The following is a 24,836-nucleotide window of genomic DNA, read 5'->3' as shown; positions in this document are numbered from 1 at the left end:
TGATCAATCAACAGTGATATATCAAGCACCTACTATGTGTTTGCTGGGTGCTGTTCTAGGATTAGAAGACAAATGAGTTTACTTAGAAAATGCATTCCACTTACTAGGCATTCAATGAACTCCCGTTGTATAAATAAATGAATGCGTTCCCCTTTAAGCCACTTGGAAGAGAAGTATGATAATACTTTATGCACTTTATATATCCACTATTCTTATGAAGTAAGCATACAGAAATATCAAATTAAGACTAATGTTTATTGAGTACTTATGTCATGGTGGGCACTTGAGGTACTTACAATTTTGATTCTCATTTGAAGTTTAGGAAACTTGAGAACTAGAAAAGTTATAAACTTTAACCAGTTTAAATATGTACATAAATCCAGATAGTCTCCAGGTAACCATCAAATAGTTTTCTTTCTCTAAAGAAAACTTATGGATAGATTGACAGGTTTGTATGGTGATTGAACCATACCATTAGATTTACCTGTAAAATTTTAAATTTCCACACAGTACCTGAATCATTCTACAAAAGACTGGGAGTAGTTCTTACAAAAATATACACAAAAGATATATGATAGGTAGAAATGGATATATATATATGTGTATATATATATACACATACATATATATATAATTGATACATATATGTGGTAGGTAGAAATGGATATATATCTCCATAATTTATATATATATATATAAAAGTAGATCCTGGCAAAATATAACTAGGCACTATCAGTTGATGAAGGACAAATAAATAAGGATGAAGGACAAAACACAGCTATGGTAAGCAAAGTTGTCACTGAGTTTGATATTTTGCTTTGAATTTCCTAGCATTTGATATAGCACAAATTGTGCCTCATCCATTAAAAAAAAAAAAAAAAAAAAAGACGATATGCTGAAATTCTAATGCCCCAGTAATACAGAATACAGACTTTCTTTGAAAATAGTCTTTGCAGGTGTAATTAGTTAGGATGAAGTCATACCGGGGTAGGGTGAACTCCTAATCAAATGTGACCGGTGTCCTTACAAGCAGACAGCTCTGTGAGGACAGGAGACACACAAGGAAAGCACTGCACCCAAAGATGGAGGCAGAGGTTGCAGAGAGCCATCTGTAGGCCAAGGAATGCCAAGAACACACAGCAACTTTGGAGGCTCAGAAAGTGCGAGGAGTTTTTCTTCCCTGCAGATTTTGGAAAGAGCATGACACTGCTGACATCTTGATTTTGAAATTCTGACCTCCAGAACTGTGACACAATACATTTCTGTTATTTTTAAGCAACCGAGTTTGTGCTTGCTAAGGCAGCCTTTGGAAAAGAAAGAAAAAAAGATTCTTCAGGAAGCATAATACAAGAGGTAGACTTATTTTAGAGAGTGAAATCTTCACATTTGAGATTTAGTAAATTCCAACAGAAAGAAAATAAATTTGCAGTGATATGGAAGAAGAAAGACACTCTGCAAGCACAATCCCTTAATAGACACAATAAGACATAAAATTCTAGTGAGGTCTGTCATCATGGGTGTGTGACTTGTGCAGGCACATAGGGTGTATTCTCAGAAGGGCCGTGCACTTGGGTTAATACTCTACTGTCACTGTTGTGAAGTTCTTGATAATTTTTGAACAAGGCCCCCACATTTTCAGAACATTCTGTGCCTTCAAATTATGTAGCTGATCCTGGATCTGGCAGTAAAGACAATGTTGCTTCTAGTACAAAAACTGGAGAATACGCGAATAAAACAGTACATGGAGCCTAAACATATGCCAGAGGTAGTCTTTCATTTCAGTGGGGAAAGGACGGACATTTCCATAAGTGTTGCTCAGACAGCCAGCTATCCTTATGGAAAAAGAGAAATGAATTGGGGTCCAAATTCATACCACAGTAAAAAAAACAATCAATTTCAGGAACATTAAAATACCTAAATGAGAAGGCAAAAAATATTTAACATTTAGAAGACAATATCTGAGAATATCTTAATGTTCTTGGGTGTAGGAGATTTCGTGAACAAAATATAAAAAAAATTAGAAACTATAAAAGCTGGGTTCATTTGTCTAAATTATAATTAAGGACTTCTCCATGTTTTCTTCCTCTATGGGGAGCTGAGATTTTAGTGCCTATAAGTGTCTGGGACCTGGCCATGGGATGGCACTCCAAATGGGCAGGGTTCATGTCCAAGGCTGAGCTCTCTGATGGGCCTTTCCTCTTTATGTTTTTTCCCCTTCTTCAGTGGAGCTTTTGACTTGCAAGCCTTAAAGGAGTGCATACTTGTAGAAGAGAATGGTCAGGCTTTTAGCGCTCACCTTTGGTCTGACTCATATATAACTTTATTTACCTATTGGGAAAGTTGATCTAGTAAGTAAATGGACTGATGGTAAAGGAGACAATTTCTCACTGTTTCAGAAGGGAGTTAGGAACACAGGGCAGAGAAGACTAGCATATACTCTGTGGTGTTTGACTGGCTTCACAAATAGTGTGAATTATATACAGAAACATGCAGAGGTGTGTGTGTGTGTGTGTATGTGTACATGTCTGTACATACAGATTTACATCTTCTGTGTTTACTAAGAGAACCTAGAAGCAATGATACCTTAGTAGCAGTGAGCCAACTTGATCTTGGTTTCTAAACACCATTCTCCATCAAAAGAACTTAGAGAAATGGCTGAAAACTAACCTGCAATTAATTGAGCCAGAAATTAAGAAAGTGCTCAAAGAATCAGGGAAATGTCAATAGTTACAGATGTCAGTTTGAAAGGGCTTCCATTTGCCACATTTTGGATAATGTAGTGATGAAAATAATAATGATAATAAGGGACTGTAAACCTTTGAGTAAAATAGGAATGCACATGTCTATACTGACATAAGTAAGTAAACACATTAATTAATTTAGTTGAAAGGGACAGAAGAGCTCTACCTCACAATGGAACGCCAACTAGCAAATAGAGATGGAATTAGAAAAATCACGCTTCTGTAAGCACTTTTTTCATGATTAAGTCAGGCAAGAATCATTAATGAATGGTAAATCTGATGGGTAAATGGGAAATGAGACATATACATAATTTCAAATAATCTCCTCTGAATATACTTATGAATTACTTATCAACTGACATAACGACATCCCAAGTAACTAATATGAGAGTGTAGGGTTTTGTTAATTCACATCCTAACCAAGTGATAAAAGTTAACATCATCTGTAATGGAACAGATAAAGTCAGTGTGGTATATCTGCTGATATGATACACTGAGAACAGCATAATATAGCTCCTGTGGAATTCTTAACACGAAGAATGAGCCATGAGAAAACAAACATCAGATTCCAAATTAAGGGACATTCTACAAATCAACTGAAGTGTGCTCTTCAGAAATGCCAAGATATGAAGAGAAATTCACACAAGAGACAAAGTTCTTGGATTGAAGGAAACTAGAGACCTAAGAACTAAATGTGTTGCTGGACTAGACCCTGGATCTATAAAAAATATTATTAGGACAAATAACCAAACCTGAATAGTATCTTTGGCTTAATGGTAATGTTGAATCAATGTTAACTTCTTGATCTTGATGGATGTACTGTGATGATTCTTTTACATAAGAAATATACACCAAAGTATTGAAAGGTAATGGGGCATTGTGTCCCAACTTAACTCTCAAATGCTTCAGAAGAAAGAAAAATGAATTCTGAGCCAAGAGTATATTGGATCTTATGCATACTTTCTATAACTTTTAAGTTTAAATTTAAACTTATTTCAAAATAATTGAAAAATATTAAGTTCTCTTATCATTAAACATAGCTACAATTTGGGAGAAGATATTTGTACCACACAACTGAGAAAGGATTAATAACCAGAAAAGGAACTCCTATGAGTAAGTAAGAAAAGAATAGCATAGACATTCATCTAGTTTAACAGACAAACAAGCTATGGTTTTTCCAGTAGTCATGTGCGGATGTGAAGAGTTGGACTATAAAGAAGGCTAAGCACTGAAGAATTGATGCTTCTGAATTATGGTGCTGGAAAGGACTCTTGAGAGTCCCTTGGACTGCAAGAAGATCAAACCAGAAAATCCTAAAGGAAATCAACCCTGAATATTCATTGGAAGGACTGATGCTGAAACTGAAGCTCCAATACTTTGGCCACCTGATGCAAAGAGCGGACTCATTTGCAAAGACCCTGACGCTGGGAAAGATGGAAGGCAAGAGGAGAAGAGGTGGCAGAGGATGAGATGGTTAGACAGCATCACTGACTCAATGGACATGAATCTGAGCAAACTCTGAGAGACAGTGAAGGACAGGGGAGCCTGGTGTGCTGCAGTCCATGGGGATGCAAAGAATCTGACTCGACTTAGCAACTGAACAACAACAAAAGTGATTAATCAGAAACTTCACATAATTTTTTAAATGGCCTATATGAAAAGATATTCAATTCCATTAATAATCAGAAAAATGCAACTTAAAATAACAAGGAGACATCGTTCACTCTTGTTAGACCGATAAACATTTAAAAGTCAGAACATACAGAGCATTGGTGAGGATGTGGACAAAAGAATTCTGATCCTGTTGGTGGAAGTGCAATTTGATGCAACCACTCTGAAAATACTTTGATATTACTCGTAAAGTTAAATACACTCTGTGGGAGACTGTATTGTGTGTGCTTGTCTTAAGTTGCCTCAGTTGTGTTCAACTCTTTGCAACCTTCTGGGCTGCATCCTGCCAGGCTCCTCTGTCCATGGGATTTTCCAGGCAAAGATACTGGAGTAGGTTGCCATGCCTTCCTCCAGTGATCTTGCTGAACCAGGGATTGAATCTGTGATTCTTTATGTCTTTATGCACTTACAGGCAGGTTCTTTACAACTAGTGCCACCTGGCAAGGTCAAAGTGAAAGAGTTAGTCACTCAGTTGTGTCTGACTCTTTGCAACCCCATAGACTATAGCCAGGCTCCTCAGTCCATGGACTCCTCCAGGCAAGAATACTGGAGTGGGTAGCCATTCCCTTCTTCAGGGGATCTTCCCAACCCAGGTATCAAACCCGGGTTTCCCACACTGCAGGCAGATTCTTTACTGTCTGAGCCACCAGGGAATCCACACTGTCACCAAATGCAGTGCCCCTCCGTGGATTTTAAATCCCATCCTGTAGAATTCTCATTAGGCCACGTGACCTACTTTACTATATAAAATATGAATGGGAGGGATGTGTATCGCTTCTGAGTAGAAGCTTTTACTTCCTGGTTGTTGTGTGTTGTGGTCTTTCCCCTCTGGCACAACTCTAGCAGTGTTACCACTTGGGGCTTCTCGTTGAAGCTGGTCCTAGACTGAAGACACACTGAAGATGCCCAACCCACAAATAATACATGTGCAACTGGAGAACACAAACAGCCTCTGCTAGTGTGAGCCACTGATAATTGCTGCTGCTGTTATTTTATTACATATCTGGCACATTCAATATATTCTGACTTACAACAAGTATATATACTATTGTTGCTGTGTAGTTGCTAAGTCATGTCCGACTCTGCAACCCTATGGACTATAGCCCACTAGGCTCCTTCTGTCCATGGGATTCCTCAGGCAAGAATACTGGAGTCGGTTGCCATTTTCTTCCCCAGAGTATTTTCCTGATTCAGGGATTAAACCTGCAACTTTGCTTGGCAGGCAGATTGTTTACAGTGAGCCACCTGGGAAGCCCCATATATAATCTACAATTTGACCATTTTATTATTAAACATGTATCCTTGAGAAACTATTGCAAAAGTACACCAGAATATATTGTTCAAAATATTTATAGTAGCACTGTCTGTATAAGGAAAAGAAAAGAATCATCAATTCAAATCTTCATCCAAAGTGAAATGAGTAAGTTGTGGTGTATTCACACAATGAGATAATGACCTAGAACTACATCTTGACAGTGACAGGTCTCAAAGATATAACAGTGAGTGAAGGAATTAAGACAGAAGAAAATATACTATATGGTTTAATGTATTTTTAAAAGCAGGTAAAACTAAACAATATACTGTTTATTGAAGCTTACATACGTGAGGTAAAAACTACAAACAAAAGCAAAGAAATAATGGCAGTTACTATGGGAGACAGAGGAGAAGAAAGGTGTAAATTCAAGAAGCACATAATGATGTTTCAGATATGATAATGTTTATTTTTTTAGCCTTGTAGTGGGTACAGGGTAATCATTTAACTTTGTCCTTTAAATAATACGTTTGCATTTTCATGCAACAGTTCATTAATACTATATCTCATAATGGAATAAAAAGCATGCCAGATAAAGGAAGTATACATCTGTCAAGATAGCTAAACTCTAATTTTTTCCTTCATCTGCTTTTTAAAAATTTATGTTCAATGCAATTAATTCATGTTTTGTCAATCTAGACATAGGTTCCCTTCTAGAAGATTCCCCCTAGCCTTTTTAACTCTGTAGTAAAAATTTCAAGCAATCTAAATAATTCCTGGTGATTCCTTTATTTCCATTGAAGTGTATATATGTTTGTATACGTGTACACTACTGTTTTTATTTAAAGCTTAAATCCAAAAATAAACAAAGATCCTTTATGTTGTTTTAAATAGTAGAACCAAGCTGAAAGGAAGGGTAACAGCTCAAGCATTTGATGTTGTCACTGCATTCATTGACCAGAGCCAGCTCAGAATGTGGTGAAGGTGTGCATAGATGGAAACCACTTCAAAGGCCCAACAGAAAAATCACATGCAACTCACATACTCTTTTACTTAAAATCCATAAAGCACTAGCCGTAGCAAATGCAGAAATAATAAAAAGAGAGGTAAAAACTTCATAACATGTGGATAGCTTTCATTTGGGGAACATTCTCAGACTAAGTGAAGTAATACATTCTCATCTCTAGATATGCTGATTATTTTAAAAGCCACACACATACACATGTACATACACACATAAACACATATACACACACAAGGCGGTTGATATGCTTATTTTAAAAGCCACACACACACACACACACACACAAATACATATACACACACAGGCAGTTGATTAAAAGATTAAGTTGTTGAGACTGACTAAAAGAAATTGCATTTGTTTTCTACCTTGAAGACTGTGACCAAGTTCTATTGCCTAGGACAAACCCTTCAGTTGGTTTTTAAAGTGAGAATCACATCAGATTCTTCAACAGCTTGAGAGAATAATGCAGGTATAAGAAGCATGACAAGAGTAATACAGGTGATAAAATACAGATTACAGATACAGTAATACAGATGATCAGCACAAAGGGAAAGCATACAAATGACCTGGTTTTCAAACAACCAGACGAGGGCTAGTAATATTTGCTGAGGGTAAATGTCTCAAGAACTGTGGTCAAGTGCTTGCTCAAAATGAGAGCCAGTCAGGTCAACATCTTGGCTGGTGACTGGATTACTCTGTAATTCGGATAATAAATAGCAATTCTGACTTGGAAAGATGAGGTTGCCAAGAATTTATAGGGCTGAAAAATGGTCCTAGACTGATCAACTGATTCATCTGTCTGCTCATTCATCCATCCACCAACCAGCCATTCATTCATCCATTTATTCATTTATCAAACATTATCTGAACATAGATAGACCAAGCCTTGTTAAACCCTGGAGATTCAAAAAAATTTAGCAGTGAATTCAGATACATTTCCTTGCCTTCAAAGAGCTGGTAGTCTAGTGCAGAATTTTTCAACCTCAGCATGACTGACATTATTATAAGATGCATAATTCTTAGTTGCGGGAGGTTGTTGTGTGCATTATAAGACATTTAGCAGCATCCCTGGCCGCTACTCAGTACTAGATTACAAAAGCCCTACACCCTCCAGATGTGACACTGTTAAACGTCCCTAGGAGAAAAAACGATCCTGATTGAGAATCATTGGTTAGGAGAGAGGGCAAAGGTACTCCCAAATATTTGCAATTCAGTGTGAAAACATTTAAGAAATGATGATAACACAATGGAGAGAGAGAGTGACAGTGAGGGACCAAGAGAGGAGAGAGAGAGATGGAGAAAGGGTAGTGGAAAGAGAGAGAGAGAAAAAGGAGAGAGAAGACACACTTTGAACACTTCTGCCTGCAGGAATTTAGTGAGAAAACACAGAGGGCACCCCTGTGCTGGATCTTTGAGAAAGAGCAGACTTTATCATTTTGAGGAGAAGACATAGTTCTGCAAATATGTTAAAATGCAAGGACTGCATTCTCTATTTTAGGTTAACAATTTTTTTTCTTTTTTTTACTTTCTTTAATCTCAGACTATGAGGGGCCTAATGTATTTGAATATTTTCTAGCATGTAACATAGTGTCAAACCTTTGACTGTGTGGATCACAACAAACTGTGGAAAATTCTTAAAGAGATAGGAATACCAGACCACCTGACCTGCCTCCTGAGAAATCTGTATGCAGGTCAAGAAGCAACAGTTGGAACTGGACATGGAACAACAGGCTGGTTCCAAATCAGGAAAGGAGTACATCAAGAATGTATATCGTCACCCTGCTTAGTTAATTTATATGCAGAGTACATCATGAGAAATGCTGGGCTGGATGAAGCACAAGCTGGAATCAAGATTGCTGGGAGAAATATCAATAACCTCAGATATGCAGATGATGCCACACTCACGGCAGAAAGCAAAGAAAAACTAAAGAGCCTCTTGATGAAAGTGAAAGAGGTGAATGAAAAAGTTGGCTTAAAGCTCAACATTCAGAAAACTAATATCATGGCACCTGGTCCTATCACTTCATGGCAATAGATGGGGAAACAGTGGAAACAGTGACAGACTTTACTTTTTTGGGCTCCAAAATCACTGCAGATGGTGACTGCAGCCATGAAATTAAAAGACACTTGCTCCTTGGAAGGGAAGTTATGACCAACCTAGACAGCATATTAAAAAGCAGAGACATTACTTTGCCAACAAAGGTCCGTCTAGTCAAAGCTATAGTTTTTCCAGTAGTCATGTATGGATGTGAGAGTTGGACTATAAAGAAAGCTGAGCGCTGAAGAACTGATGCTTTTGAACTGTGGTGTTGGAGACTCTTGAGAGTCCCTTGGACTGCAAGGAGATGCAACCAGTCCATCCTAAAGGAGATCAGTCCTGGGTGTTCATTGGAAGGACTGATGTTGAAGCTGAAAATCCAACACTTTGGCCACCTGATGCGAAGAGCTGACTCATTGGAAAAGACCCTGATGCTGGGAAGGATTGGGGGCAGGGTGGGACGTTCTGGGAGAATGGCATTGAAACATGCATATTATCATATGTGAAACAGAACACCATTCCATCTTCGATGCATGAGACAAATGCTCAGGGCTGGGGCAATGGGATGGCCCAGAGGGATGGGATGGGGAGGGAGGTGGGAGGGGGGTCCAGGAAGGGGAACACATGTAAACCCATGGCTGATTCATGTAAATGTATGGCAAAAACTACTACAATATTGTAAAGTAATTAGCCCCCAACTAAAATACATAAATTTATTAAAAAAAAAAAAAGATTAGGACCCCTAGCACACCATATAAGCTCCTATACTGATACTGATTTTAAAAGCCCTTGGTCACTCAGATTAGCATAAAACAGGCTGATATATAGAGCTTCTGATTCAGTTCTCCTTAGCTACATTTTAATCTAGAGTGCAGGACATGTGCCACAAAAACAATACTATTGAGATTAAGGAGGGCACACGCCTCCCTTTAGGCCAGCAAATGACGTGGGCTGGCAGCTACGTGAAGATTCGCTGATTCTTGCATGCAAAGAGCTTCAAGAAAATGAATGACGGGATGCATCCACACAGGGCTGCGTGCAACTCATTCGTCTCTACCACAGTCGCCTGCCTCTTATCACCCAGTCATCAGGACAGTTGGATTCCACAACTTATGGATAGAATGGACTAATTAACAGGTATTCAGCATACCACACTGCCTGTCACACAAGCAAAGAAAGACCCACAGACACATTCACACTCAAAAAGCCCAGTGGCTGGGCAGTCCTGCTGGTCTCACCCTCTGCCTTCAACCTCCTCTCCTCCCAATCACCCCTGGGTGCTCTCAACACCTCAGGGTTTTCAGACCCAGTACCTCTGGAATCCCACAAGTATGTGCCTGTTAAGAAAACTGAAGGACAAGGAAGCCAGCATACCTGGTCTTTTAAAATGCCTAACTCTAAGTAAGCTGAGCGTTGGAAAAAAAGAGAGACGCCCCTACTAAAGGCCAAGGATTTGAGGTTAGTCATCCTTGACGATGCTGACTCTATTAGAGAAAAGGACATAGTTCTCTGATGTGAAGAATCATCTTTGAGGCATGGATGAGACTAGCCCTTGTTCACCATCCTGACTAAGAACTGCAGGAGGGGCCCAGTCTTATGTTTATTCATCACTGGCAGATGCTAATACATTTCTGGATCGACATTTGGCAGAAGTATGAATAAACACAGAGGATTCACAATCAGATATCAGAGCTAGAAAGCTGAATACTACTGATGGATTGATTATGTTTTTGAGCTATTTAGATAATTGGACATACTAAGTACAGAGCTTTCTGCAATGATAATGGACCTGTCCCGTTGTGGTCTATTTAACAAACACTTGGACCATTTTTTTAAAGCTTGTTTACATTCCTGTACATCCTGGCTTTATTGATATTCTGTCCTTTGAATTACAGTGTCACCCTAGCAACGCTCCAGAGAAAGTTGAGGAGGGCATTATCATTGTTAACCCACATTTTTTTTTTCTGAAGTGAAAGACAGCAAACCCCTTCCAGGCTGAGTCTGCAGCTGGTCTTCCTTAATCCGTTACTCAAAATATGCACTGCCTATTGCTGGTCAAAGATGGGAGTGATGGGGAGAGGAGTGTCTCTATTTGCTCTTTCTAAACAAAAGTGTCTTTCTGAGTTTTTGTTTTTGTTTTTTTTTTTTCTCTTACTGCAGCTCACTTTGCCTGACTATCTCTTCCCTAGATCTATTAATGCTTATACTTCCTTCACCCAAGTCTCAGCTCAAATGCTCCCTCTCAGAAAGTTATCGCTCTCTCTCAAGTAGGTCCACAGTGAGTATGGCTTATTTGATTCTCTTCACAACACTTACTAACTGAATTATTATTTCATAGTTGTTCATTTCCCCCAACATTATGTCAACTCTTCGGGAGCAGTGACCATGGCTATCTTTCACAACAATCTGTCCCCACAGTCTTACCCAGTGTCTGGTACATAATAATAATTATGTGCACATTTCATGGACTTTTAAGACTGCTGACTCTTAAAGAGAACCAATCTTTTGCTGTGAAACATGCATATCCAAGTTGAGCCCAGGTACCCGGTTAGTGGGTGATTTCTATTCTCTTTGGAATATGGCATCTGTGGCTTTAAGCAGTGAGCTTCTGATGGGTCACGTTACTTGGACAGTTCATTTCTTTACAGAAATGAGTAGATTTTTATGGTACTCATTAAAAAATTCCATAGCTCTTCCAACTTTATAAGAAGACCTCTCTGCTGACCACATGAGTCTCTCTTCCCCAAGACATGAACAATACCAGTGGTGACCAGAGTTCCTAAAGTGCAATGTAACCTACAGATGATATTATTTATTCTCAGTTCCAACATTTCCACAGATCCATGTGTGTCAGGGCTTCACTAAATAAAATAGTTGCCTTGGTATATAATTCAGATAAAACATCTTTCCCTGTGAAATGGTATCTAAGTACCCCCATGAATTGGTTTTGTATGAAGAACAGATAAAACACTAGATTGGGGATATAGAAATAGTATTATTTGCTTCAAAGTTAAACAGCTTTGCATTTCTAATCTTTGTAGAAGGATCCTTTTAATTATCAGATACTCCTAGGTAATTTTCTCTCCTGGGGACTAGCATAACAGTTGAATTCAAATTCTGTATGACTTCTCTGTAATCCATAAGCAACTTCATGAACTTGATTATGACTTCTGGTTTATATTTCTGAGGTTTTAAACAATGAAAATGGTGAGATGATTCGGTCTTGATTTATTTATAACATTTCTTGGGTCTTTGATTTCATGAAATTTTTAAGTGGCTCCACCATTAATTTCCTTAAATAGCAGGAGAGGGTGATCTCTCTGAATCACTTCCATTTTGATTCTCTGACCCTTAGGCATTTTCAAAATTCAGTTTATTTTTCAATTTCACGTACAAAAATAAAGTAGTGGGAGAAGACAAAGCTATAAATGTTGTTTGAAGCAATCTGACAGATTCCCTGAGCATTTATTTACCTTGTTTTGTCTCCACATAATCAATTTATGAAAATTATTTGGGGTTTTGGAGTTACAGGGCGGCATTCTCTAAATCCCAGTGCTCCTTAGAACTCAGACCCAGTGCCACAGCTCGGGTCAATCTTTCTTAGGGTGTTTAGAGGTGAGCTTCAGAATTTTGATTTCTCTCTTTTGTTCTCAGTAGAAGAACAAAAAGAAAGAAAGACTAAAATTCTCACAAGTTATTAAAAAAAAAAAAAGAAACGAAAACTTGGAAGCTGACCCTGCAGAAGTTATGGAACTTGCAGGTTGCCGTGGTAATGAGGAACCATAGACCAATCTCTCATTAGTGCTGTCTCTGTCATTTGAATATGGGAAGGGAATAAAAGAAAGTTGATTGGAAGTTGGAGGATGGGGTAGGTGGGAGCCACAAGGAATGTGGGAGATTAAAAATAGTGCCTGCATAGAGAACAGGCTGTTTTTATTTAGACTGTATGCTTATTTGAGGTGGCTTGAGTGAAGCTTACTCGGGGTATAAATTGATGGACCCTATGGGAGGAAGTCTGTGCTGAAACATAGGGCATGGTCACAGATGCAAATGTTAATTTCTTCAAGTGTAAAATGAGTGCAATAAGCACATCCATTTCCTAATATTGATGCAGGGATGGAATGATTTAACGTGTGTAAAGACCTTAGTGGCTGGCACTGTTAAGAACTATTATCTATTGTAAGCACTGTATTATGAAAGAACCATCTGCAACTCACAGACTAACAGTTAGGATTACCACTGCTCATATGCTCAATTAGGTTACCCCTCCTTCATGAAAGAATTTGATTTTTTGTGTTTATGGGTAAATTGTCCATAATAAATGAAAATGGAATCCCCCAAAGAAATCATAGGTTTAATAATTGTATTACTTTCCTTGAAAAGATGTTTTACCCACAGAAACAACAGCAAAGAAAAAAAATCATAAGCCACACACAACAGACTCTCAAATAACAATATCTGAGTTAAACTTTAAGGACTTATCCTGACTTACTTTATTCAATCACTTTTTTTTTTTCCTCTTTCCCCTAAACATCTGAACTTTACATTGGGTTTAAATATGAATCAACAGAAGATGAATGAAATATTAGTTTCATCTTTTCACCAAACTTTCTTATTTAACAGTATTTTCAGATAATCATTTCTAAAATTACATTTTTAAGGCAATTTTCCCACTTGTATTATGTTTTTGAAGTTCATTGTTCTTTGGAGGTGAGAGATTCAAAATGCTATAAAGGAAAATGTCACACTGCAAGTTGTAGGCAAGGGTAATAAACTTGACTTTTCCTCCTAGTGCATTTCAATTAGGTACTTTGATAACTGAGGCATGAGGATTTCCGTATTTCCTTTTGCCAATGAATCCTACAACTGTTGAATCATGTGCATATGAGTATCACCTAATGATACAAATAAACATATGTAAAAGGTAATCTTTAAGAAACTAAGTTACATGAATTAATAATCTTTTCACTGAGATTCTGACAGTCTTACCAAAAAAATCCAAAATATTTCTTCACGTAATTTCTCTTCATCCCCATTGTGTAAATTATATCTGCTTTATTCCGCTGCTCATGTAAGTCAGAAACAAGAAACCTATCATGAAATACTTGTTTTAGCAAAGTCATCAGTTGACATCACAAAATGTTGATGCAACTGAAGGAAAACAAAACTGGCCACTCCAAAATGTGTATCTTCAGCTTCAGGATTCTGGGGACTGATTGCTTTCATGAAACGAAAGGTTCAGGAGGAGCTTATATCTCCTCGCTGACCTGCTTAAAAGAATTTAGATAAACAGCCTATTCCAGAAAAAGAGAACTATCACCATAGAGAACTAAAGTATAACATGAAGTCGGTGTGGTAGACTGGGGGAAACTTAGCAAGGCCTGTTTGTCAAAGTGTTTTCTGTCCCACTGTCTCTGACCCAGCAAACAGTTTGTTTACCAAATATTTTCTTTTTTCATCTTCCTGTCAGTTGCTTTCCTTCCCTTTGAAGTTTCAAGCCCTCATCCCCTTCTCCTCTCAGCCAGTATATAAACTTCAACTGCCTAACGTGTCCTTAGGATTCTTATTATTATCGCACCTTTGTAAGTCCTTAATAAAATTTGATTTCCTCCTCTTAATCTGTCTCATGTCATTTAATTCTTAGACTAGCCAGAAGAACCTAGAAGGGTACAAGTGTACTTTTTTTCTTCTCCATATAAATAAATGGTGGTTGACTAGTAATGTTTACTTATTTACTGACAATTTTAGAGCAAAATACTGTGTTGGTCAAAAAGTTTGTTTGGGTTTTTTCATAACATCTTATGGAAAAACACAAATGAACTTTTTGACCAACCCATGAATCTAATTGTTAAAGGGCAGACTAATCCATTAGTATAAAATCAAGTCCCAAGAGAGAAACAATCAGCGGGACCTATAAGACTTCCCAACTGAAAGATCCTTCAAAGAAACTCTAGACAAAGAACATGAAAACAATTGATGAAAAGAAACTGTATAGAAACTAACTTATAAGGCACAAAAGTCAACCAGCAAAGCAGTTTTAGTCGAAAATTTAAAAAAAAAATCATTTTATGATTTGCGTGAAGCATTAATAATAAAAAATCTCTTTTCAAAAGATGAGGCATCTGATGCAATTTTGCATCTCAAGATTATAAGATATAATACACAATGAAAATTCATCTAAACATCTGCTTACATAATGTGATTCACAATCATGCAATCCTTTGCAACCCATATAATTGCAATTTTAGAAATATTAAGCTTATAAGGCTCAAATATTAAAATGATAGAAGATTCAGGGGCCTAGTGTATACCTATCTAATAAATATTACAATAAAAACTCCAAAATTTTCATAACCTTTAGGAAATATAAATTATTGTGTGCAAATGAACATTAATTCTCCATACCAACCAAATGACAAAAATCCTATACTCTACATAAGCAAAGAGGCCAAAATTTTCCATGACTTGCTTTTGCCTTTATATGTAACAACAAAAAATATGCTTATCAGATGCCCCAAACTTCCATCCACAGGCCAGAGAGGAAGACTCATGATAATTTAGGTGAGTTAGAAAACTCAGCATGTAAAACATATTTAATTTTGATATAATTTGATTTTATATTTAAAACAACCTTATAAAATAACTGGGATTAACATTAGCAACATCATTTTAAAGACTGAGGGAAACTAATGCGGTTGATGCACAGTGACTTGTCCAAAGCTGTGAAACTACCTAGAGTGAGAGCTTCTCATGCTCAGGTTTCCCCAGGCTTTTGCTGTGCTAGACATATAAACACAGACATCTAGGCACAGGTAATTAAATAAGATGTATGAAACTCTGATTTGAGCTGCTCTTCCTTTTTCCTAGCTTCCATTTGGAAGGTTGTTGCATTGATATACATGGGCATGTTTAAGTGTTTGATTTTTATACTAAATTAATTTCTTTTTTTGTAAAACTTTCAATGAATATTGTATGAACCTAAGGCAAAGATGCGGAATCAGTTTTAAGATTATTTTGCATAACACATTTGCAAAATGTAAGTAATACTACCCAGAAGGGAAAAGAGCATTTGATAACATGGTGTGCTACCTTTCAGGATTTCAGCTTCTGCCTGTTCTTACTGTCATGTACAACCAATGAGGCCATCTTTTAAAATTTAAATTTAAATGTCTCATACACATTAGCTGAGGGAACGATGAATTCTATCTTGGAAAAAAGTACAGTGGGTTTCAAATGCCACTTCTGAACCATTCTTTAATTGCCTATCTAAGAAAAGATTCAATTGGGGGAAAAAAAAAAGGATACTAAAATTGAATAGCTAAAGAATACTTAGATATGTAGGTGATAGTGAATATCTTTTAACAAGCTTTTTAAAGATATAAATGTGCTAATTGTATTAACCATGAATTTTTATAAAAAAAAAAAAGAAGAAGAAAGAGCTTTTCAATTTTTGGCATCAAGAGAAAAAAAATATGCCTTCAGCCAGATTCCACCTTTCTTAAGCAAAATAGGAGTCTGGAGGGAGGATGTAGGAGGTAGGCTTTGCTGTCTGAGCCAGAACATCACTAATTTTTTTCTTTTGCCTGCAGAATGCATGCTCTTTACTTGGCTGATTCTCTCATCATCACTGACAGAAGGAAAGGTAAAGAGCTGAATACTGTGTGGCTCACCTAGGTCCTCCTCAGAGTTCCCCTTTTTTCTTTCACAGAATTCCCTTAACACAACTTCCATGACAGAATTCATTGTTAGTCCTTCTGTTTCCATTTGGGATGGATGTCATAGTACTTAGCCTCAGTAAAGGAGGCACTCAAGTATCCATTCCATGAATGCTGTGAATCATCCTCATGGATGCTTAAGTAGCCTCTGCTTTCTACTGTTTATGTTTTTGCTGAGATGTCTGTTTAACTTGTAACTCTCTTCTCCCAGTCATCATAACCACTGACTGCATTCTCTGTATTTTATTCTTCTCTTTATCGTGGCCCATGGTGAATACAAAAATATGTGAGCAACAGCTATAAGGAAACAAAATTCACTACCCTAAAATGTGTGTCTTTGGCATTAGGATGTTTTTAGGCTGATTATTTTTAAAAGAACAGAAGAGTTCAGAAGTCTTTCTTGTTACCTTCCCATTAACCATATGAAAGATCTGCACAAAGGATCTGGTCCAAGAAGAGCACTATTACCAGAGATGTCTACAAAGCATATGAGCTAGATGTGCTGGGGGAAATTCTGCAGGGCCTGGAGACCAAAGTCCTTTGTCCTGTTGTCTCTGCATGGCCCAGAGAACATATATTGATTAAACATTTGTTTTTCCATCTCCATGTGAGTTGCCTTCATCCCTCAAATTATTATGGGATTCCTGCACATATGTAATTATATTTGATTTTCTCTTGTTAATCTGTCTCATCAGTTTTATTCTTAGATCATCTATAAGAACCTATTAAGGGTACAGAGAAAGTTTTTCCATTCCCCAACACAGCCATTCTTCACATCCTATAGACAGACTTTGTTCTTTATGGATGCTTAAACAAAATGTATTTAAAGTCCTCCTTCACTAGTTATCCTCCTCAAGAGGAGGGTTGACTTTTTTTAAATCCTGCATTGTGTGAACACTGGTCTGAACTCAGCACCTGCTCCCTCAACACAGAACTAGTCTTCAAACAGTCCTGAGTATCACCAGCACAGCCAAGAATATTATTTAAAATCAGTTCACACAGTCTACCACATGGCCTAGGGGTATCTTAGGGTCTAATTCCCATTCAGCAACATTCTACATCATCAAAACTAAGACTGTAGTAAATTGTGCACAAAAGAGACCTATTGAGGTGATCATTTCATTTGATGCACTGTCTCAACTACTGACATGAAAATGGCAATGTCTTTATCTCTCTCAACTTAGAAACTTTTTGGACCATAATGTTGGGTTGCATCAATTCTCTGATTCAGGAGGAAACTCATTCTTTACCATACTGGTGGTTTAGCCTTGCAGTAAGAAAGACTCTCAAAGGTAAACATTATTCTGTGTGTGGTGGGGGTGGGGAAGAGAGTTTTTCTACCTACACTTAATTCCACCCAGCACTTACTCTGGAGAGAATGACCTTGAGGCTGGAAAGGTATTTGGAGTGATATCCATGCCTGAGGTTTGGAAATTTGGTTATACACACCAATGTCAGTATTTCGTATTCTTCATGGCCTTAGTTATGGGATTCCTTCTGTATTTAAAATTTAATCCTTTTAAAAATACAGAACAGTATAAAGATTAGAGAAGTTAAGTAAATTTCTGGAGCCCACATAGAAAATGCCAGTGTTGAGACAGCTGTTGATTAGAACCTTTGCCTAAGTTATTCCAAAGCTTGTATCTCTCCCCACTTCACACCAATGCCTCACCCCTGAGGCAATGATTCTTACAAATGCACCCCCCCCATGACTGGTTTGATAAACATGGATAGCTATCACTGCAACTTAACTCCAAAACACAAGGACACTGTAAGCTATGTTTTACTTTGCAAATCCTCAGAATTAGGGAAAAGAATGTTGTAAGGAGGACTGGAAGGAACTATGGAAGGGAAGCGCCTGCAGCTGGGCGCTGGGTAGGTGGTAGAGTACTGACAGCTCATACTATAACAGTCACTCATATTTCTTGAGCACTTGCTGTTTGTGTGACACCAAACCAATGCCTCTTGTAATACAAATTTGGAAGAGGCCAATTCAGCCATTCACTCACTCCTTAATTAAACAGATATTTATTGAATGACTAGTATGTTCCTGGTGCTCTTAAGTGTTGGGAAAAGAGGAGTGAACAAGGTAGAGAGGGCTCTTGCTTTCTTTGCACATGGGGGAGGCAGAAAATAAACAAGTAGACAAGTAGGTAATCCAGGTAATTTAAGATAGTGATATATATGCTCTGGGAGAAATTTAAAAGGGTGATATGCTAGACAGTCGATGAGAAGGAAATGTTTAAATGCATGGTCTGAGTAAGATGTGGTGACGTCTGAACTCAAGTCTGAAAGCTATAAGGAGCCCAACCACAGAAAGAAAAGAGATGAGGGTTCCTGGCATAGAGCCATGAAGGAAAATAATTTTAATGTGTTAGAAAACAGGAGGAGAGCCAGTGCAGTTGAAGCTGGGTCAGGAAGGGGACCTGGGACAAATCATTCTATAGCATTACAGACCTGGATGGGGATTTAGTTTATTCTGAGTAAATGGGAAATCATGAGAAAGTCTTATACAGGTGAGGATCATTATCCGGTTTATCCATTAAAAAATAAAAAAATAAAGCATCCTAGCTATTCAATAGTTCTCATTGCTGGGGAAAAGAAGGGCTGGAAAAGTGAGACCAGGGTAGAAGAGGGAACCCAAAAGAATGGATTTCCGTAAGAGAATCATTGCTTGTTTGACAATAATGCCTTGAAAGTAAACCCTAGTGTTAGACCCACTTTATAAGAGGAAATTGAGGGGGCTAAGATGGCGGAGGAATAGGACGGGGAGACCACTCTCTCCTCCACAAATTTATCGAAAGAACATCTGAACGCTGACCAAACTTCACAAAACTACTTCTGAAGGCTGGCTGAGGACGTCAGGCTTCCACAAAAACTGCGCATTATCTTCAAAAGAGGTAGGAGAAATTATAAAAGATAAAAAGAGAAACAAAAGAGTTAGGGACGGAGACCCGTCCCGGGGAGGGAGTCGTAAAAGAGGAGGAATTTCCAAGCACCAGGAAACCCTCTCACCGGCGGGTGTGGGCGAGGATTTTTTATCTCGGAGGGCAACGTAACTGGGAGGAAAAAATAAATAAAATCCACAGATTACGTGCCTAAAGCAACTCCCAGCAAAGAACCCCAGACGCTCGCATCATCCGCCACCAGCAAGTGGGGGCTGAACGGAGAGGAGCGGGCGGCATTGCCTAGGGTAAGGGGGGCTGAACGGAGAGGAGCGGGCGGCATTGCCTAGGGTAAGGACCGGGCCCGAGTGCCCCGAGGGCAATCTGAGGGAGCTAACATGAGATAGTAACCTAAACTGTGGGACAGCGAGAGAGAGAGAGAGAGAGAGAGAGAGAGAGAACTATCCCGCGAAAAGCCCAACTCTAAGGCACTGCCGGCCCGCTCACAGAACAAAGGACTGAGCGATACCAGAGGAGAACTAGCCGGCTGCGGACCGCCCCATCCCCCGCCGGACACAGCGGGCAGGCGGGGCCCGCCAGAGCCGGAAAGGGGCAAACTCGGCTCCAGAGAGGGCACCCCCTACCAAACTGCAAACAGGCTCCCAGTTTCTAAGCAAAGACTGCCTGAGATCCCAGAGGGTCGACAGCCGCCGGGAGGGTCGCAGCCAGAGACCAGCTCCCCAGAACCGACACAAAGCACACCGGAGCCGGGCGCGCCCGTAAACCGAGGCGGGGACCAGGGAGGTGATAAGCCGCACCGCCCCAACAGGGGACAGCGCCCTCGCCAAACTCCTGGCCGCCTGGGCAGCTCCGACCGGGAACGGCACAGGCCGCGGGCGAAACCGAGTCTGCGCCTTTGTGGAGTAACCGGGAGCCTGAACCTGAGCGGCTTAGACCTGGGAAGTGCACGCAGCTCAGGGCCCGCTCCCCGGCCGAGTAACCTGAAGCCTGAGCAGGGTAGACAGGGAAAGCACACACGCCGTGAGCGGGGGCGAACCCAGTGCGGCCGAGACACTGCGAGCTTACCACACACACGCCAGAATTGCAGTGTTCCTTCCTCCCCACAGCACGATTGAACAAGCAAACCTAAAGAGATCACCTCCACCGCTTTGTTGCAGGGCGGAAATTAGATACTGAAGAGATCTCCAAACAGAAGCCAAATAAACAGAGGGAAACGCTTTGGAAGGGACAGGCCAACAGATTAAGATCCCTGTAGTTAATACCGACTGCATTGAAAAGGACCTATAGATCTTGAAAAGTATAAGCAGGAATAAGGATCTATCTAAAACTGAGCAGTTCCCACACTGCTCACAACAGCTCCAGAGAAAGTCCGGGATATATATATTTTTTACTATTATTATATTTTTTTTTTAATTTTTTTTTCTCTTCTTTCCTTTTTCTTCAAGTCCTCTATTACACCTTTAACTTTCATTTTCATAACCCACTATTAACTTGCAAAAAAAAAAAAAACCTATTTTTGAAGCAAACTACATACATATATCTTACACCTTTTGTGTTTTCTTTTTTTTAATGTTTTTTTCCTGTTCTACATTTTTTTACTGTTTCTTTTTTTACTGTTTTACTGTTTTTTTTTTTCTTTTTACACTGTTTCCTTTTTTTCTTTTTTCTTTTTTTTTTTTTTTAGATTGTAAGTTTTATAAGAGTCTAACCTCTACTCTAGATTTTTAATCTTTGTTTTACATATTTGATATCAACTTTGTACATTTAAGAACCCAATCTTTAGGACCCATTTTTACTCAAGAGTGTGATCACTGGCCTGATCACTCTCTCCCCCTATTGATGCTCTTTCTTCTCCCTCAGGGAACCTCTGTCTCCCACCCTCCTCCTTCTCTTCTCAACCCAATTCTGTGAATCTCTGAGGGTGTTCTGGGTACCGGAGAACACTTCAGGAACAGGATACTGCCCAGATCTCTCTCTCCCCTCTTAATTCCTCCCTTTCTACTCATGCTCACCTCTGTTACCTTCCTCCCCCCTCTCTATGTATCTCTGTGAATCACTCTGAGGGTTCCAAACTGTGGAAAGCACAGAGGGAAGTGCTTACTGGCTAGATTGCTCTCTCCACATTTGAATTCCCCTCTTCCCCTCCTGGTCACCTCAACCCACCCCCACCCCCACCTCATCTCTCCATGTAACTCAGTGAACCTTTCTGGGTATCCCTCACTGTGGAGAATCGTTTCACCATTAACCTAAAAGTTTTATTATTGAGGCTGTATGGAAGGAGAAGTCTTGAGGCTACTGCAAGAATAAGACTGAAAGCCAGGGGAAACATTAATTAATAAGAGACCATCCAATAGCCTCCATAAATTCACTGAAACCAAGCTCCACCCAAGAGACAATAAGTTCCAGAGCAAGACATACCACGCAAATTCTCCAGCAACGCAGGAACATAGACCTGAGCATCAATATACAGGCTCCCAGAGGCACACCAAATCCATAGACATCTCAAAAATTAATACTGGTCACTCCGTTACACTCTAGAGAGCAGAAATCCAGCTCCACCCACCAGAACACCGACACAAGCTCCCCCAACCAGGAAGCCTTGACAAGCCACCTGTACAACCCCAACCGCAGTGAGGAACCTCCACAACAAAGAGGAACTTCATACTACCAGAATACAGAAGGGCCACGCCTAACACAGCAATCTAAACAAGATGAAAAGGCAGAGAAATACTCAGCAAGTAAAGGAAAATGAGAAATGCCCACAAAGCCAAACAAAAGAGGAGGAGATAGGGAATCTATCTGAAAAAGAATTTAGAATAAGGATAATAAAAATGATCCAAAATCTTGAAAGCAAAATGGAGTTACAGATAAATAGCCTGGAGACAAAGATTGAGAAGATGCAAGAAATGTTTATCAAGGACTTAGAAGAAATAAAAAGGAATCAATATAGAATGAATAATGAAATAAAGGAGATAAAAGACACTCTGGAGGGAACCAACAGTAGAATAACGGAGGCAGAAGATAGGATAAGTGAGGTAGAAGATAGAATGATGGAAATAAACGAAGCAGAGAGGAAAAAAGAAAAAAGAATCAAAAGAAATGAGGAAAACCTCCGGGACCTCTGGGACAATATGAAACGCCCTAACATTCGAATCATAGGAGTCCCAGAAGAAGAAGATAAAAGGAAAGGCCATGAAAAAATACTCGAGGAGATAATAGTTGAGAATTTCCCTAAATTGAGGACAGAAATAGTCACAGAAGTCCAAGAAACCCAGAGAGTTCCAAACAGGATAAACCCAAGGCGAAACACCCCAAGACACATATTAATCAAATTAACAAAGATCAAACACAAAGAACAAATATTAAAAGCAGCAAGGGAAAAACAACAAATAACACACAAGGGGATCCCCATAAGGATAACAGCTGATCTTTCAATAGAAACCCTTCAGGCTAGAAGGGAATGGCAGGACATACTTAAAGTAATGAAAGAGAATAATCTACAACCCAGATTACTGTACCCAGCAAGGATCTCATTCAGATATGAAGGAGAATTCAAAAGCTTTACAGACAAGCAAGAGCTGAGGGAATTCAGCACCACCAAACCAGCTCTCCAGCAAATGCTAAAGGATCTTCTCTAAACAGGAAACACAGAAAGGATGTTTCAACACGAACTCAAAACAACAAAGTAAATGGCAACGGGATCATACTTATCAATAATTACCTTAAATGTAAATGGGTTGAATGCCCCAACCAAAAGACAAAGGCTTGCTGAATGGATACAAAAACAAGACCCCTATATATGCTGTCTACAAGAGACCCACCTCAAAACTAGAGACACACGCAGGCTGAAAGTGAAAGGATGGAAAAACATATTCCATGCAAACGGAGACCAAAAGAAAGCAGGAGTCGCAATACTCATTTCAGATAAAATAGACTTTAAAATAAAGGATGTGAAAAGGGACAAAGAAGGACACTACATAAAGATCAAAGGATCAATCCAAGAAGAAGACGTAACAATCATAAATATATATGCACCCAACATAGGAGCACCACAATATATAAGGCAAATACTAACAAGTATGAAAGGGGAAATTAACAATAACACAATAATAGTGGGAGACTTTAATACTCCACTCACGCATATAGATAGATCAACTAAACAGAAAATTAACAAGGAAACACAAACTTTAAATGATACAATAGACAAATTAGATTTAATTGATATTTACAGGACTTTCCACCCCAAAACAATCAATTTTACCTTTTTCTCAAGTGCACATGGAACTTTCTCCAGGATAGATCACATCCTGGGCCATAAATCTAGCCTTGATAAATTCAAAGAAATTGAAATCATCCCAGCCATCTTCTCTGACCACAATGCAGTAAGATTAGACCTCAATTACAGGAAAAAAACTATTAAAAGTTCCAACATATGGAGGCTAAACAACACGCTTCTGAATAACCAATAAATCACAGAAGAAATCAAAAAAGAAATCAAATTATGCATAGAAACGAATGAAATTGAAAACACAACAACCCAAAACCTATGGGACATTGTAAAAGCAATACTAAGGGGAAGGTTCATAGCAATACAGGCGTACCTGAAGAAACAAGAAAAAAATCAAATAAATCAACTAACTCTACACCTAAAGCAACTAGAGAAGGAAGAAATGAAAAACCCCAGGGTCAGTAGAAGGAAAGAAATCTTAAAAATTAGGGCAGAAATAAATGCAAAAGAAACAAAAGAGACCATAGCAAAAATCAACAAAACTAAGAGCTGGTTTTTCGAGAAGATAAACAAAATTGATAAGCCATTAGCCAGACTCATCAAGAAACAAAGGGAGAAGAATCAGATCAACAAAATTAGAAATGAAAATGGAGAGATCACAACAGACTCCACAGAAATACAAAGGATCATAAGAGACTACTACCAACAGCTATATGCCAATAAAATGGACAACTTGGAAGAAATGGACAAATTCTTAGAAAAGTATAACTTTCCAAAACTGAACCATGAAGAAACAGAAGATCTTAACAGACCCATCACAAGCACGGAAATCGAAACTGTAATCAGAAATCTTCCAGCAAACAAAAGCCCAGGACCAGACGGCTTCACAGCGGAATTCTACCAAAAATTTAGAGAAGAGCTAACACCTATCCTACTCAAACTCTTCCAGAAAATTGCAGAAGATGGTAAACTTCCAAACTCATTCTATGAGGCCACCATCACCCTAATTCCAAAACCAGACAAAGATGTCACAAAAAAGGAAAACTACAGGCCAATATCACTGATGAACATAGATGCAAAAATCCTTAATAAAATTCTAGCAAACAGAATCCAACATCATATTAAAAAGATCATACATCATGACCAAGTGGGCTTTATCCCAGGAATGCAAGGTTTTTTTAACATCCGCAAATCAATCAATGTAATACACCACATTAACAAATTGAAAGAAAAAAACCATATGGTTATCTCAATAGATGCA

The 24,836-nt window shown here is 38.7% G+C and overlaps 1 protein-coding gene and 1 long non-coding RNA gene across 2 annotated transcripts in view; one reads left to right on the top strand and one right to left on the bottom strand.

Annotated features, from left to right (window-relative positions):
- TENM2 (teneurin transmembrane protein 2) overlaps nt 1-24,836 on the bottom strand; it is a 1,754,865-nt gene that overhangs the window by 1,623,627 nt on the left and 106,402 nt on the right. The gene's annotated exons all lie outside the window — the stretch shown is intronic.
- On the top strand, nt 8,201-20,141 carry LOC145511356 (uncharacterized). The gene is made up of 2 exons (XR_014057822.1): nt 8,201-19,634; nt 19,677-20,141. It is a non-coding gene; the product is annotated as an uncharacterized LOC145511356 (long non-coding RNA).

This window comes from Giraffa tippelskirchi, chromosome 6 (genome assembly GCF_054371585.1).
Source record: "Giraffa tippelskirchi isolate mGirTip1 chromosome 6, T2T-mGirTip1v1.2.pri, whole genome shotgun sequence".
Taxonomy (NCBI): domain Eukaryota; kingdom Metazoa; phylum Chordata; class Mammalia; order Artiodactyla; family Giraffidae; genus Giraffa; species Giraffa tippelskirchi.
This window is presented reverse-complemented; position numbering and strand designations above follow the sequence as displayed.